At 62.5% G+C, this 16,212-nt stretch overlaps 4 pseudogenes; all 4 read right to left on the bottom strand.

The window, feature by feature from the left end:
- Positions 1-3,716: 3,716 nt before the first annotated feature.
- LOC142868012 (uncharacterized) lies at positions 3,717-3,835 on the bottom strand (annotated as a pseudogene).
- Positions 3,836-7,673: 3,838 nt separating this feature from the next.
- On the bottom strand, positions 7,674-7,792 carry LOC142868010 (uncharacterized; annotated as a pseudogene).
- Positions 7,793-11,664: 3,872 nt separating this feature from the next.
- LOC142868009 (uncharacterized) lies at positions 11,665-11,783 on the bottom strand (annotated as a pseudogene).
- A 3,874-nt stretch (positions 11,784-15,657) lies between these two features.
- LOC142868008 (uncharacterized) lies at positions 15,658-15,776 on the bottom strand (annotated as a pseudogene).
- Between the last annotated feature and the right edge of the window lie 436 nt (positions 15,777-16,212).

Here is a 16,212-nt window from a genome sequence, read left to right as displayed (position 1 = left end):
GACAGGCGGGGCGGGCAGGGAGCGGCGGGCCGAGGTTGGGGGCTGTCTCTCTATACACACACACTCACACTCACTCACTCACTCACACTCACACAAGATGCGCCTCCACGGCTGGACCCACCAAGGTGGAGACCTTCCAGCCCCCCTCCTCTCCTCGCCTGGCCTCCTTCACCTCCCCGCCCCCACCCCCAGCGCGCCGCGGCCGCTGACTGCGCACGGGGTGGGCGGGGCGCTCGCCCTTTGACCCCAGCCAGGGGCCGCCCTCCCCCACAACCCCTTTCAGCTGCGCCGCCCACCCTGTGGCCCTGCGGCCGCCTATTCCCCCGGGCCAGGGCTGGGGCACAGCGCACGGGGGAGGGGAGCCAGTGTATGGGGCGTCTCTCTCTCTCTCTCTCTCTCTCTCTCTCTCTCTCTTTCTCGGGATGTGTCCCATGGGTGGGGTGGGGTGGCGTGGTTTGTGGGGCGCTGAAGAAATCAGTCCCCTCCATCTCCTCCCTCTGGAAAACACCCAAGCCCTTGGAGAACTGCCCGCACCGCTACCGTGGGGGCCGGGACCCTCCTCTGTGTCCTCCTGTGGCCCAGTCCAAGGGGCCTGGGCCTGGCCGGGGCTGCATTGGACCCCAACCACCCTGGCGTGTGGACTCGCTAAAAATCGGCGATTAGATATTGGATTCCAGCGTCATTGAGGTCATTTCACTAATGAGTGCACCGCAAAGAGTTTCCTAATCCATCTGTGAGGGTGGCAACCGAAAGAGAATTTGAAAGCTGACAGAATAGGCGAGGAAAGGCATAGGAGATTTCCACACCCAGTAAGGAAGCCTTTCCCGAAGTGGAAGAAAGAAACGAGCAAACAGAGACACCGGTAGCCCGCCCGGATGAGAGTCTGCCCCTGAGAGAAAGTACCCTGACCAGGTTCACCCGCGGGTGGGTGGGTGGCGAGCTAGCGGCATTCAGAAGAGCAAGGCCCGCAGTCTGTGCAGAAGACACCTGCACTCGGGTGTGTGTGGCGGCACAATTCACAAGCAGCTCCAGATGTTAATCCAAGGAGAAGCCAGGGAGTTCCCAACGCCCCAGGTGTCCTCAGCCCACGACTGGCTGCTGTGGGAATGCGAAGCCCGGCTCCTTGTCTCAGAGCGGGGCAACCAGGAGGTGTGATGTCCACCCAGGGGTTCCCAGGAGGATCAGGCTGAAGCTGGGACTTGGCCTGAAAGTGTCCCCTCGCATGGCCACCCCCTTCCCCTTCCTGCTCCTCTACTCCTGGTGCCCCTCCATCCAGGGGCCAGACCTTAAAGAGTCACCCGCAAGAGAATCCTGGTCCCAAAGGAGCCTTCTGGGGGACCCGTGCTGAGAGAGGTTGTGGGCATGGCCCGCTGGGGCTCTGCCCGACCCAGGGCTGAGAGATGCAACCTCCCAGCTCTGGGTCCCTGCAGGAAGTGTTGGCAAGCACAGGGCCAGTCCTCCAAAGGCCCAGGTGCAGGGAGCCCAGGCCAAGCAGCCTGTGGAAGAAGCCACATGCTGTGCCACCCCGGGGAACACCACTGCAGGCCACGGCCCTTCCCACCTCCTCCTCCTCCTCCTCCTCCTCCTCCTCCTCCTCCCACCCCGCCCCCGCCCCCGCCCCCACATGGCACAGGGCCCAGAGACACCTCAGACACTTGCTACCCAAAGTGCAAAGGGCATCAGTTGCTCCTCCAAAGCCCCCGCCCAGCAGACCGCGTTGTCCAGCCAGCCCCCGGGCCTCCCTGGGGTGCCCAGCACAAAAGTGCAGACACCCACCGGACCCTCAATCTCAGTTTTCGGATGTTTTTGCCACTCTAAGGACCCGCAGGCCAGCTGGGCCTTCTGGCAGGACAGAGAGCCCCGGAATCCGACGTGGAGAGCTGGGTGTACGTCCCCATGAGGAGGCGGTCCCCACCTCCGCGGCTATCCCCTTGCGGGGAGCGGCAGCCGCGGGGCCTCAGAGAAGACACCAGGCTGGGCCCCCACGGCACAGCGGGAGCACGTCCCCCGCAGGCCACTTAGCGACGGCGGCCAGCCGGCGGACGGTTGGGTTGCGCGAGACGCTGCGGCCGCCCTGCTACCGGGTTCCTGGGAGGGCGTCCTGGAACCAGCGTCCACACCAAGCCCTTGGAAGGCCCAGGCGACAGAGGAGCCCCGTCAGGCAGGGGCCGAGGACGGTGACGGCCCGGGCGGGGAGGAGCGTGTCAGGCAGGGGCAGAGGACGGTGACAGGTGACAGGCCGGGCGGGAAGGAGTCAGTCAGGCAGGGGCCGTGGAGGAGACGGGCTGGGTAAGGGTTAGGGTTAGAGTCAGGGCACAAGTCACAATCGCAAAGACCTGGAAGCCACCCGAGTGCCCATCGACCCACGAGTGGGTAAATAAAATGTGGCGCGTGGACACCACGGAGTGCTATTCGGCTATGAGGAGCAGCGGTGAGAGGGCACCTCTCCTGGTTCTCCTGGCCAGAGCTGGAACCCGTTCCAGTAAGCCAAGTATCCCAAGAATGGACACACGAGCACCACGTGCTCGCGCTCACCAGCAAATGGGTACGAACCGATGGACACCTAAGTGGACACAGAGGAATCACCTTCTTCGGGTGGGTGTCGGGCGGGTGGGGGGAGGGGATGGGCATACACATCCATTAGGAATGGGGTGGGTGCGCACCGACTGGGGGATGGGCGCACTTGAAGCTCTGACCCGAGGGGGGAGGCTGGGAGAGGGCAACGCACCGCACCCGACCTTAACATTGGTGCCCCCACAATATGCTGGAACAACATGAGAGGTAAATGAATAAGAACACGGGGCGGAGGGGGGCACGGGCAACACATGTCACCTTAATACTTGGACTCCCATCATCTGCTTGAAAAGAGAGAGAAAAGAAAATGCAATAATAGAGATAAGAGACACTTTTTAAAAATAATGAATCCGGCCGGGCGCTGTGGCTCACGCCTGTAATCCTAGCTCTTGGGAGGCCGAGGCGGGCGGATTGCTCAAGGTCAGGAGTTCAAAACCAGCCTGAGCAAGAGCGAGACCCCGTCCCTACTATAAATAGAAAGAAATTAATTGGCCAACTGATATATATATAAAAAATTAGCGGGGCATGGTGGCGCATGCCTGCAGTCCCAGCTACCCGGGAGGCTGAGGCAGAAGGATCACTCGAGCCCAGGAGTTTGAAGTTGCTGTGAGCTAGGCTGACGCCACGGCACTCACTCTAGCCTGGGCAACAAACCCAGACTCTGTCTCAAAAAAAAAAAAAAAAATGAATCCGAAGAGAAAAGTAAAAGGAGGCCTGTGGAGCAGGTCTGGGTGTGACTCCGGATCCCCCAACATCAGGTGCCACCACCAAAGATCCCTACGTGTAGCCCATAGAACCCCAAAAGCAACGGGACGAGTTCTGGTCACATACTCCCTCAAAATGACATCCTGGCCTTCTTCTGGAACTCCCTCCCCTCTCAGACTCTCAAGGTTTCCTCCGGCGTGTCCGTTCCCACAGAGCAGACCTTTGGTCTGAGACCTGACAGTCCAGAAGCCACGCATGCTGCCGCGTGGCGGCGGTGTCACGGCTCGGGACAAGAGGAGGCCCCACGGTGCGGGCTGGGGCGCCAGGCACCGCGGCGGGCGCTGAGGGTGGGGGTCACCCCCACCCCGGGCCGCCCCCGCGCTCCCAGAAACGCGACAGAACCAGAGGCAAAAAAAAAAAAAAAAAAAAAAAGAAGAAGCCTACGGCACCCGGTATTCCCGGGCGGTCTCCCATCCAAGTTCTAACCAGGCCCGACCCTGCTTAGCTTCCGAGACCAGACGGGATCGGGCGCGTTCGGGGTGGTGTGGCCGTGGACGGTGGAGGGCGCCCCTGCCCCGCTCAAGAAGCCGAGCCTCTCTGCGCTTCCCCGCCGCCTCCTCCCGCCCCAGGCCCCGCGCCGGGCCGGGCCTGTTGAGTTCGCCGGCCGGGTCCGGCGGGCTCCGAGGGACGGGGGTGACAGGCGGGGCGGGCAGGGAGCGGCGGGCCGAGGTTGGGGGCTGTCTCTCTATACACACACACTCACACTCACTCACTCACTCACACTCACACAAGATGCGCCTCCACGGCTGGACCCACCAAGGTGGAGACCTTCCAGCCCCCCTCCTCTCCTCGCCTGGCCTCCTTCACCTCCCCGCCCCCACCCCCAGCGCGCCGCGGCCGCTGACTGCGCACGGGGTGGGCGGGGCGCTCGCCCTTTGACCCCAGCCAGGGGCCGCCCTCCCCCACAACCCCTTTCAGCTGCGCCGCCCACCCTGTGGCCCTGCGGCCGCCTATTCCCCCGGGCCAGGGCTGGGGCACAGCGCACGGGGGAGGGGAGCCAGTGTATGGGGCGTCTCTCTCTCTCTCTCTCTCTCTCTCTCTCTTTCTCGGGATGTGTCCCATGGGTGGGGTGGGGTGGCGTGGTTTGTGGGGCGCTGAAGAAATCAGTCCCCTCCATCTCCTCCCTCTGGAAAACACCCAAGCCCTTGGAGAACTGCCCGCACCGCTACCGTGGGGGCCGGGACCCTCCTCTGTGTCCTCCTGTGGCCCAGTCCAAGGGGCCTGGGCCTGGCCGGGGCTGCATTGGACCCCAACCACCCTGGCGTGTGGACTCGCTAAAAATCGGCGATTAGATATTGGATTCCAGCGTCATTGAGGTCATTTCACTAATGAGTGCACCGCAAAGAGTTTCCTAATCCATCTGTGAGGGTGGCAACCGAAAGAGAATTTGAAAGCTGACAGAATAGGCGAGGAAAGGCATAGGAGATTTCCACACCCAGTAAGGAAGCCTTTCCCGAAGTGGAAGAAAGAAACGAGCAAACAGAGACACCGGTAGCCCGCCCGGATGAGAGTCTGCCCCTGAGAGAAAGTACCCTGACCAGGTTCACCCGCGGGTGGGTGGGTGGCGAGCTAGCGGCATTCAGAAGAGCGAGGCCCGCAGTCTGTGCAGAAGACACCTGCACTCGGGTGTGTGTGGCGGCACAATTCACAAGCAGCTCCAGATGTTAATCCAAGGAGAAGCCAGGGAGTTCCCAACGCCCCAGGTGTCCTCAGCCCACGACTGGCTGCTGTGGGAATGCGAAGCCCGGCTCCTTGTCTCAGAGCGGGGCAACCAGGAGGTGTGATGTCCACCCAGGGGTTCCCAGGAGGATCAGGCTGAAGCTGGGACTTGGCCTGAAAGTGTCCCCTCGCATGGCCACCCCCTTCCCCTTCCTGCTCCTCTACTCCTGGTGCCCCTCCATCCAGGGGCCAGACCTTAAAGAGTCACCCGCAAGAGAATCCTGGTCCCAAAGGAGCCTTCTGGGGGACCCGTGCTGAGAGAGGTTGTGGGCATGGCCCGCTGGGGCTCTGCCCGACCCAGGGCTGAGAGATGCAACCTCCCAGCTCTGGGTCCCTGCAGGAAGTGTTGGCAAGCACAGGGCCAGTCCTCCAAAGGCCCAGGTGCAGGGAGCCCAGGCCAAGCAGCCTGTGGAAGAAGCCACATGCTGTGCCACCCCGGGGAACACGACTGCAGGCCACGGCCCTTCCCACCTCCTCCTCCTCCTCCTCCTCCTCCTCCCACCCCGCCCCCGCCCCCGCCCCCACATGGCACAGGGCCCAGAGACACCTCAGACACTTGCTACCCAAAGTGCAAAGGGCATCAGTTGCTCCTCCAAAGCCCCCGCCCAGCAGACCGCGTTGTCCAGCCAGCCCCCGGGCCTCCCTGGGGTGCCCAGCACAAAAGTGCAGACACCCACCGGACCCTCAATCTCAGTTTTCGGATGTTTTTGCCACTCTAAGGACCCGCAGGCCAGCTGGGCCTTCTGGCAGGACAGAGAGCCCCGGAATCCGACGTGGAGAGCTGGGTGTACGTCCCCATGAGGAGGCGGTCCCCACCTCCGCGGCTATCCCCTTGCGGGGAGCGGCAGCCGCGGGGCCTCAGAGAAGACACCAGGCTGGGCCCCCACGGCACAGCGGGAGCACGTTCCCCGCAGGCCACTTAGCGACGGCGGCCAGCCGGCGGACGGTTGGGTTGCGCGAGACGCTGCGGCCGCCCTGCTACCGGGTTCCTGGGAGGGCGTCCTGGAACCAGCGTCCACACCAAGCCCTTGGAAGGCCCAGGCGACGGAGGAGCCCCGTCAGGCAGGGGCCGAGGACGGTGACGGCCCGGGCGGGGAGGAGCGTGTCAGGCAGGGGCAGAGGACGGTGACAGGTGACAGGCCGGGCGGGAAGAAGTCAGTCAGGCAGGGGCCGTGGAGGAGACGGGCTGGGTAAGGGTTAGGGTAAGAGTCAGGACACAAGTCACAATCGCAAAGACCTGGAAGCCACCCGAGTGCCCATCGACCCACGAGTGGGTAAATAAAATGTGGCGCGTGGACACCACGGAGTGCTATTCGGCTATGAGGAGCAGCGGTGAGAGGGCACCTCTCCTGGTTCTCCTGGCCAGAGCTGGAACCCGTTCCAGTAAGCCAAGTATCCCAAGAATGGACACACGAGCACCACGTGCTCGCGCTCACCAGCAAATGGGTACGAACCGATGGACACCTAAGTGGACACAGAGGAATCACCTTCTTCGGGTGGGTGTCGGGCGGGTGGGGGGAGGGGATGGGCATACACATCCATTAGGAATGGGGTGGGTGCGCACCGACTGGGGGATGGGCGCACTTGAAGCTCTGACCCGAGGGGGGAGGCTGGGAGAGGGCAACGCACCGCACCCGACCTTAACATTGGTGCCCCCACAATATGCTGGAACAACATGAGAGGTAAATGAATAAGAACACGGGGGGGAGGGGGGCACGGGCAACACATGTCACCTTAATACTTGGACTCCCATCATCTGCTTGAAAAGAGAGAGAAAAGAAAATGCAATAATAGAGATAAGAGACACTTTTTAAAAATAATGAATCCGGCCGGGCGCTGTGGCTCACGCCTGTAATCCTAGCTCTTGGGAGGCCGAGGCGGGCGGATTGCTCAAGGTCAGGAGTTCAAAACCAGCCTGAGCAAGAGCGAGACCCCGTCTCTACTATAAATAGAAAGAAATTAATTGGCCAACTGATATATATATAAAAAATTAGCGGGGCATGGTGGCGCATGCCTGCAGTCCCAGCTACCCGGGAGGCTGAGGCAGAAGGATCACTCGAGCCCAGGAGTTTGAAGTTGCTGTGAGCTAGGCTGACGCCACGGCACTCACTCTAGCCTGGGCAACAAACCCAGACTCTGTCTCAAAAAAAAAAAAAAAAATGAATCCGAAGAGAAAAGTAAAAGGAGGCCTGTGGAGCAGGTCTGGGTGTGACTCCGGATCCCCCAACATCAGGTGCCACCACCAAAGATCCCTACGTGTAGCCCATAGAACCCCAAAAGCAACGGGACGAGTTCTGGTCACATACTCCCTCAAAATGACATCCTGGCCTTCTTCTGGAACTCCCTCCCCTCTCAGACTCTCAAGGTTTCCTCCGGCGTGTCCGTTCCCACAGAGCAGACCTTTGGTCTGAGACCTGACAGTCCAGAAGCCACGCATGCTGCCGCGTGGCGGCGGTGTCACGGCTCGGGACAAGAGGAGGCCCCACGGTGCGGGCTGGGGCGCCAGGCACCGCGGCGGGCGCTGAGGGTGGGGGTCACCCCCACCCCGGGCCGCCCCCGCGCTCCCAGAAACGCGACAGAACCAGAGGCAAAAAAAAAAAAAAAAAAAAAGAAGAAGCCTACGGCACCCGGTATTCCCGGGCGGTCTCCCATCCAAGTTCTAACCAGGCCCGACCCTGCTTAGCTTCCGAGACCAGACGGGATCGGGCGCGTTCGGGGTGGTGTGGCCGTGGACGGTGGAGGGCGCCCCTGCCCCGCTCAAGAAGCCGAGCCTCTCTGCGCTTCCCCGCCGCCTCCTCCCGCCCCAGGCCCCGCGCCGGGCCGGGCCTGTTGAGTTCGCCGGCCGGGTCCGGCGGGCTCCGAGGGACGGGGGTGACAGGCGGGGCGGGCAGGGAGCGGCGGGCCGAGGTTGGGGGCTGTCTCTCTATACACACACACTCACACTCACTCACTCACTCACACTCACACAAGATGCGCCTCCACGGCTGGACCCACCAAGGTGGAGACCTTCCAGCCCCCCTCCTCTCCTCGCCTGGCCTCCTTCACCTCCCCGCCCCCACCCCCAGCGCGCCGCGGCCGCTGACTGCGCACGGGGTGGGCGGGGCGCTCGCCCTTTGACCCCAGCCAGGGGCCGCCCTCCCCCACAACCCCTTTCAGCTTCGCCGCCCACCCTGTGGCCCTGCGGCCGCCTATTCCCCCGGGCCAGGGCTGGGGCACAGCACACGGGGGAGGGGAGCCAGTGTATGGGGCGTCTCTCTCTCTCTCTCTCTCTCTCTCTCTCTCTCTCTCTCTCTCTCTCTCTCTCTCTCCCCCCGGATGTGTCCCATGGGTGGGGTGGGGTGGCGTGGTTTGTGGGGCGCTGAAGAAATCAGTCCCCTCCATCTCCTCCCTCTGGAAAACACCCAAGCCCTTGGAGAACTGCCCGCACCGCTACCGTGGGGGCCGGGACCCTCCTCTGTGTCCTCCTGTGGCCCAGTCCAAGGGGCCTGGGCCTGGCCGGGGCTGCATTGGACCCCAACCACCCTGGCGTGTGGACTCGCTAAAAATCGGCGATTAGATATTGGATTCCAGCGTCATTGAGGTCATTTCACTAATGAGTGCACCGCAAAGAGTTTCCTAATCCATCTGTGAGGGTGGCAACCGAAAGAGAATTTGAAAGCTGACAGAATAGGCGAGGAAAGGCATAGGAGATTTCCACACCCAGTAAGGAAGCCTTTCCCGAAGTGGAAGAAAGAAACGAGCAAACAGAGACACCGGTAGCCCGCCCGGATGAGAGTCTGCCCCTGAGAGAAAGTACCCTGACCAGGTTCACCCGCGGGTGGGTGGGTGGCGAGCTAGCGGCATTCAGAAGAGCGAGGCCCGCAGTCTGTGCAGAAGACACCTGCACTCGGGTGTGTGTGGCGGCACAATTCACAAGCAGCTCCAGATGTTAATCCAAGGAGAAGCCAGGGAGTTCCCAACGCCCCAGGTGTCCTCAGCCCACGACTGGCTGCTGTGGGAATGCGAAGCCCGGCTCCTTGTCTCAGAGCGGGGCAACCAGGAGGTGTGATGTCCACCCAGGGGTTCCCAGGAGGATCAGGCTGAAGCTGGGACTTGGCCTGAAAGTGTCCCCTCGCATGGCCACCCCCTTCCCCTTCCTGCTCCTCTACTCCTGGTGCCCCTCTATCCAGGGGCCAGACCTTAAAGAGTCACCCGCAAGAGAATCCTGGTCCCAAAGGAGCCTTCTGGGGGACCCGTGCTGAGAGAGGTTGTGGGCATGGCCCGCTGGGGCTCTGCCCGACCCAGGGCTGAGAGATGCAACCTCCCAGCTCTGGGTCCCTGCAGGAAGTGTTGGCAAGCACAGGGCCAGTCCTCCAAAGGCCCAGGTGCAGGGAGCCCAGGCCAAGCAGCCTGTGGAAGAAGCCACATGCTGTGCCACCCCGGGGAACACGACTGCAGGCCACGGCCCTTCCCACCTCCTCCTCCTCCTCCTCCTCCTCCTCCTCCTCCTCCCACCCCGCCCCCGCCCCCGCCCCCACATGGCACAGGGCCCAGAGACACCTCAGACACTTGCTACCCAAAGTGCAAAGGGCATCAGTTGCTCCTCCAAAGCCCCCGCCCAGCAGACCGCGTTGTCCAGCCAGCCCCCGGGCCTCCCTGGGGTGCCCAGCACAAAAGTGCAGACACCCACCGGACCCTCAATCTCAGTTTTCGGATGTTTTTGCCACTCTAAGGACCCGCAGGCCAGCTGGGCCTTCTGGCAGGACAGAGAGCCCCGGAATCCGACGTGGAGAGCTGAGTGTACGTCCCCATGAGGAGGCGGTCCCCACCTCCGCGGCTATCCCCTTGCGGGGAGCGGCAGCCGCGGGGCCTCAGAGAAGACACCAGGCTGGGCCCCCACGGCACAGCGGGAGCACGTCCCCCGCAGGCCACTTAGCGACGGCGGCCAGCCGGCGGACGGTTGGGTTGCGCGAGACGCTGCGGCCGCCCTGCTACCGGGTTCCTGGGAGGGCGTCCTGGAACCAGCGTCCACACCAAGCCCTTGGAAGGCCCAGGCGACAGAGGAGCCCCGTCAGGCAGGGGCCGAGGACGGTGACGGCCCGGGCGGGGAGGAGCGTGTCAGGCAGGGGCAGAGGACGGTGACAGGTGACAGGCCGGGCGGGAAGGAGTCAGTCAGGCAGGGGCCGTGGAGGAGACGGGCTGGGTAAGGGTTAGGGTTAGAGTCAGGGCACAAGTCACAATCGCAAAGACCTGGAAGCCACCCGAGTGCCCATCGACCCACGAGTGGGTAAATAAAATGTGGCGCGTGGACACCACGGAGTGCTATTCGGCTATGAGGAGCAGCGGTGAGAGGGCACCTCTCCTGGTTCTCCTGGCCAGAGCTGGAACCCGTTCCAGTAAGCCAAGTATCCCAAGAATGGACACACGAGCACCACGTGCTCGCGCTCACCAGCAAATGGGTACGAACCGATGGACACCTAAGTGGACACAGAGGAATCACCTTCTTCGGGTGGGTGTCGGGCGGGTGGGGGGAGGGGATGGGCATACACATCCATTAGGAATGGGGTGGGTGCGCACCGACTGGGGGATGGGCGCACTTGAAGCTCTGACCCGAGGGGGGAGGCTGGGAGAGGGCAACGCACCGCACCCGACCTTAACATTGGTGCCCCCACAATATGCTGGAACAACATGAGAGGTAAATGAATAAGAACACGGGGGGGAGGGGGGCACGGGCAACACATGTCACCTTAATACTTGGACTCCCATCATCTGCTTGAAAAGAGAGAGAAAAGAAAATGCAATAATAGAGATAAGAGACACTTTTTAAAAATAATGAATCCGGCCGGGCGCTGTGGCTCACGCCTGTAATCCTAGCTCTTGGGAGGCCGAGGCGGGCGGATTGCTCAAGGTCAGGAGTTCAAAACCAGCCTGAGCAAGAGCGAGACCCCGTCTCTACTATAAATAGAAAGAAATTAATTGGCCAACTGATATATATATAAAAAATTAGCGGGGCATGGTGGCGCATGCCTGCAGTCCCAGCTACCCGGGAGGCTGAGGCAGAAGGATCACTCGAGCCCAGGAGTTTGAAGTTGCTGTGAGCTAGGCTGACGCCACGGCACTCACTCTAGCCTGGGCAACAAACCCAGACTCTGTCTCAAAAAAAAAAAAAAAAATGAATCCGAAGAGAAAAGTAAAAGGAGGCCTGTGGAGCAGGTCTGGGTGTGACTCCGGATCCCCCAACATCAGGTGCCACCACCAAAGATCCCTACGTGTAGCCCATAGAACCCCAAAAGCAACGGGACGAGTTCTGGTCACATACTCCCTCAAAATGACATCCTGGCCTTCTTCTGGAACTCCCTCCCCTCTCAGACTCTCAAGGTTTCCTCCGGCGTGTCCGTTCCCACAGAGCAGACCTTTGGTCTGAGACCTGACAGTCCAGAAGCCACGCATGCTGCCGCGTGGCGGCGGTGTCACGGCTCGGGACAAGAGGAGGCCCCACGGTGCGGGCTGGGGCGCCAGGCACCGCGGCGGGCGCTGAGGGTGGGGGTCACCCCCACCCCGGGCCGCCCCCGCGCTCCCAGAAACGCGACAGAACCAGAGGCAAAAAAAAAAAAAAAAAAAAGAAGAAGCCTACGGCACCCGGTATTCCCGGGCGGTCTCCCATCCAAGTTCTAACCAGGCCCGACCCTGCTTAGCTTCCGAGACCAGACGGGATCGGGCGCGTTCGGGGTGGTGTGGCCGTGGACGGTGGAGGGCGCCCCTGCCCCGCTCAAGAAGCCGAGCCTCTCTGCGCTTCCCCGCCGCCTCCTCCCGCCCCAGGCCCCGCGCCGGGCCGGGCCTGTTGAGTTCGCCGGCCGGGTCCGGCGGGCTCCGAGGGACGGGGGTGACAGGCGGGGCGGGCAGGGAGCGGCGGGCCGAGGTTGGGGGCTGTCTCTCTATACACACACACTCACACTCACTCACTCACTCACACTCACACAAGATGCGCCTCCACGGCTGGACCCACCAAGGTGGAGACCTTCCAGCCCCCCTCCTCTCCTCGCCTGGCCTCCTTCACCTCCCCGCCCCCACCCCCAGCGCGCCGCGGCCGCTGACTGCGCACGGGGTGGGCGGGGCGCTCGCCCTTTGACCCCAGCCAGGGGCCGCCCTCCCCCACAACCCCTTTCAGCTGCGCCGCCCACCCTGTGGCCCTGCGGCCGCCTATTCCCCCGGGCCAGGGCTGGGGCACAGCACACGGGGGAGGGGAGCCAGTGTATGGGGCGTCTCTCTCTCTCTCTCTCTCTCTCTCTCTCTCTCTCTCTCTCTCTCTCTCTCTCTCCCCCCCCGGATGTGTCCCATGGGTGGGGTGGGGTGGCGTGGTTTGTGGGGCGCTGAAGAAATCAGTCCCCTCCATCTCCTCCCTCTGGAAAACACCCAAGCCCTTGGAGAACTGCCCGCACCGCTACCGTGGGGGCCGGGACCCTCCTCTGTGTCCTCCTGTGGCCCAGTCCAAGGGGCCTGGGCCTGGCCGGGGCTGCATTGGACCCCAACCACCCTGGCGTGTGGACTCGCTAAAAATCGGCGATTAGATATTGGATTCCAGCGTCATTGAGGTCATTTCACTAATGAGTGCACCGCAAAGAGTTTCCTAATCCATCTGTGAGGGTGGCAACCGAAAGAGAATTTGAAAGCTGACAGAATAGGCGAGGAAAGGCATAGGAGATTTCCACACCCAGTAAGGAAGCCTTTCCCGAAGTGGAAGAAAGAAACGAGCAAACAGAGACACCGGTAGCCCGCCCGGATGAGAGTCTGCCCCTGAGAGAAAGTACCCTGACCAGGTTCACCCGCGGGTGGGTGGGTGGCGAGCTAGCGGCATTCAGAAGAGCGAGGCCCGCAGTCTGTGCAGAAGACACCTGCACTCGGGTGTGTGTGGCGGCACAATTCACAAGCAGCTCCAGATGTTAATCCAAGGAGAAGCCAGGGAGTTCCCAACGCCCCAGGTGTCCTCAGCCCACGACTGGCTGCTGTGGGAATGCGAAGCCCGGCTCCTTGTCTCAGAGCGGGGCAACCAGGAGGTGTGATGTCCACCCAGGGGTTCCCAGGAGGATCAGGCTGAAGCTGGGACTTGGCCTGAAAGTGTCCCCTCGCATGGCCACCCCCTTCCCCTTCCTGCTCCTCTACTCCTGGTGCCCCTCTATCCAGGGGCCAGACCTTAAAGAGTCACCCGCAAGAGAATCCTGGTCCCAAAGGAGCCTTCTGGGGGACCCGTGCTGAGAGAGGTTGTGGGCATGGCCCGCTGGGGCTCTGCCCGACCCAGGGCTGAGAGATGCAACCTCCCAGCTCTGGGTCCCTGCAGGAAGTGTTGGCAAGCACAGGGCCAGTCCTCCAAAGGCCCAGGTGCAGGGAGCCCAGGCCAAGCAGCCTGTGGAAGAAGCCACATGCTGTGCCACCCCGGGGAACACGACTGCAGGCCACGGCCCTTCCCACCTCCTCCTCCTCCTCCTCCTCCTCCTCCTCCTCCTCCCACCCCGCCCCCGCCCCCGCCCCCACATGGCACAGGGCCCAGAGACACCTCAGACACTTGCTACCCAAAGTGCAAAGGGCATCAGTTGCTCCTCCAAAGCCCCCGCCCAGCAGACCGCGTTGTCCAGCCAGCCCCCGGGCCTCCCTGGGGTGCCCAGCACAAAAGTGCAGACACCCACCGGACCCTCAATCTCAGTTTTCGGATGTTTTTGCCACTCTAAGGACCCGCAGGCCAGCTGGGCCTTCTGGCAGGACAGAGAGCCCCGGAATCCGACGTGGAGAGCTGAGTGTACGTCCCCATGAGGAGGCGGTCCCCACCTCCGCGGCTATCCCCTTGCGGGGAGCGGCAGCCGCGGGGCCTCAGAGAAGACACCAGGCTGGGCCCCCACGGCACAGCGGGAGCACGTCCCCCGCAGGCCACTTAGCGACGGCGGCCAGCCGGCGGACGGTTGGGTTGCGCGAGACGCTGCGGCCGCCCTGCTACCGGGTTCCTGGGAGGGCGTCCTGGAACCAGCGTCCACACCAAGCCCTTGGAAGGCCCAGGCGACAGAGGAGCCCCGTCAGGCAGGGGCCGAGGACGGTGACGGCCCGGGCGGGGAGGAGCGTGTCAGGCAGGGGCAGAGGACGGTGACAGGTGACAGGCCGGGCGGGAAGGAGTCAGTCAGGCAGGGGCCGTGGAGGAGACGGGCTGGGTAAGGGTTAGGGTTAGAGTCAGGGCACAAGTCACAATCGCAAAGACCTGGAAGCCACCCGAGTGCCCATCGACCCACGAGTGGGTAAATAAAATGTGGCGCGTGGACACCACGGAGTGCTATTCGGCTATGAGGAGCAGCGGTGAGAGGGCACCTCTCCTGGTTCTCCTGGCCAGAGCTGGAACCCGTTCCAGTAAGCCAAGTATCCCAAGAATGGACACACGAGCACCACGTGCTCGCGCTCACCAGCAAATGGGTACGAACCGATGGACACCTAAGTGGACACAGAGGAATCACCTTCTTCGGGTGGGTGTCGGGCGGGTGGGGGGAGGGGATGGGCATACACATCCATTAGGAATGGGGTGGGTGCGCACCGACTGGGGGATGGGCGCACTTGAAGCTCTGACCCGAGGGGGGAGGCTGGGAGAGGGCAACGCACCGCACCCGACCTTAACATTGGTGCCCCCACAATATGCTGGAACAACATGAGAGGTAAATGAATAAGAACACGGGGCGGAGGGGGGCACGGGCAACACATGTCACCTTAATACTTGGACTCCCATCATCTGCTTGAAAAGAGAGAGAAAAGAAAATGCAATAATAGAGATAAGAGACACTTTTTAAAAATAATGAATCCGGCCGGGCGCTGTGGCTCACGCCTGTAATCCTAGCTCTTGGGAGGCCGAGGCGGGCGGATTGCTCAAGGTCAGGAGTTCAAAACCAGCCTGAGCAAGAGCGAGACCCCGTCTCTACTATAAATAGAAAGAAATTAATTGGCCAACTGATATATATATAAAAAATTAGCGGGGCATGGTGGCGCATGCCTGCAGTCCCAGCTACCCGGGAGGCTGAGGCAGAAGGATCACTCGAGCCCAGGAGTTTGAAGTTGCTGTGAGCTAGGCTGACGCCACGGCACTCACTCTAGCCTGGGCAACAAACCCAGACTCTGTCTCAAAAAAAAAAAAAAAAAAATGAATCCGAAGAGAAAAGTAAAAGGAGGCCTGTGGAGCAGGTCTGGGTGTGACTCCGGATCCCCCAACATCAGGTGCCACCACCAAAGATCCCTACGTGTAGCCCATAGAACCCCAAAAGCAACGGGACGAGTTCTGGTCACATACTCCCTCAAAATGACATCCTGGCCTTCTTCTGGAACTCCCTCCCCTCTCAGACTCTCAAGGTTTCCTCCGGCGTGTCCGTTCCCACAGAGCAGACCTTTGGTCTGAGACCTGACAGTCCAGAAGCCACGCATGCTGCCGCGTGGCGGCGGTGTCACGGCTCGGGACAAGAGGAGGCCCCACGGTGCGGGCTGGGGCGCCAGGCACCGCGGCGGGCGCTGAGGGTGGGGGTCACCCCCACCCCGGGCCGCCCCCGCGCTCCCAGAAACGCGACAGAACCAGAGGCAAAAAAAAAAAAAAAAAAAAGAAGAAGCCTACGGCACCCGGTATTCCCGGGCGGTCTCCCATCCAAGTTCTAACCAGGCCCGACCCTGCTTAGCTTCCGAGACCAGACGGGATCGGGCGCGTTCGGGGTGGTGTGGCCGTGGACGGTGGAGGGCGCCCCTGCCCCGCTCAAGAAGCCGAGCCTCTCTGCGCTTCCCCGCCGCCTCCTCCCGCCCCAGGCCCCGCGCCGGGCCGGGCCTGTTGAGTTCGCCGGCCGGGTCCGGCGGGCTCCGAGGGACGGGGGTGACAGGCGGGGCGGGCAGGGAGCGGCGGGCCGAGGTTGGGGGCTGTCTCTCTATACACACACACTCACACTCACTCACTCACTCACACTCACACAAGATGCGCCTCCACGGCTGGACCCACCAAGGTGGAGACCTTCCAGCCCCCCTCCTCTCCTCGCCTGGCCTCTTTCACCTCCCCGCCCCCACCCCCAGCGCGCCGCGGCCGCTGACTGCGCACGGGGTGGGCGGGGCGCTCGCCCTTTGACCCCAGCCAGGGGCCGCCCTCCCCCACAACCCCTTTCAGCTGCTCCGCCCACC

The sequence above is a fragment of the Microcebus murinus genome, unplaced genomic scaffold (assembly GCF_040939455.1).
Source record: "Microcebus murinus isolate Inina unplaced genomic scaffold, M.murinus_Inina_mat1.0 scaf025_hap2_Mmur4.0, whole genome shotgun sequence".
NCBI classification, from domain to species: Eukaryota; Metazoa; Chordata; class Mammalia; order Primates; family Cheirogaleidae; genus Microcebus; species Microcebus murinus.
The sequence above is the reverse complement of the archived record's forward strand: the minus strand, read 5'-3'. Positions and strand labels throughout refer to the sequence as shown.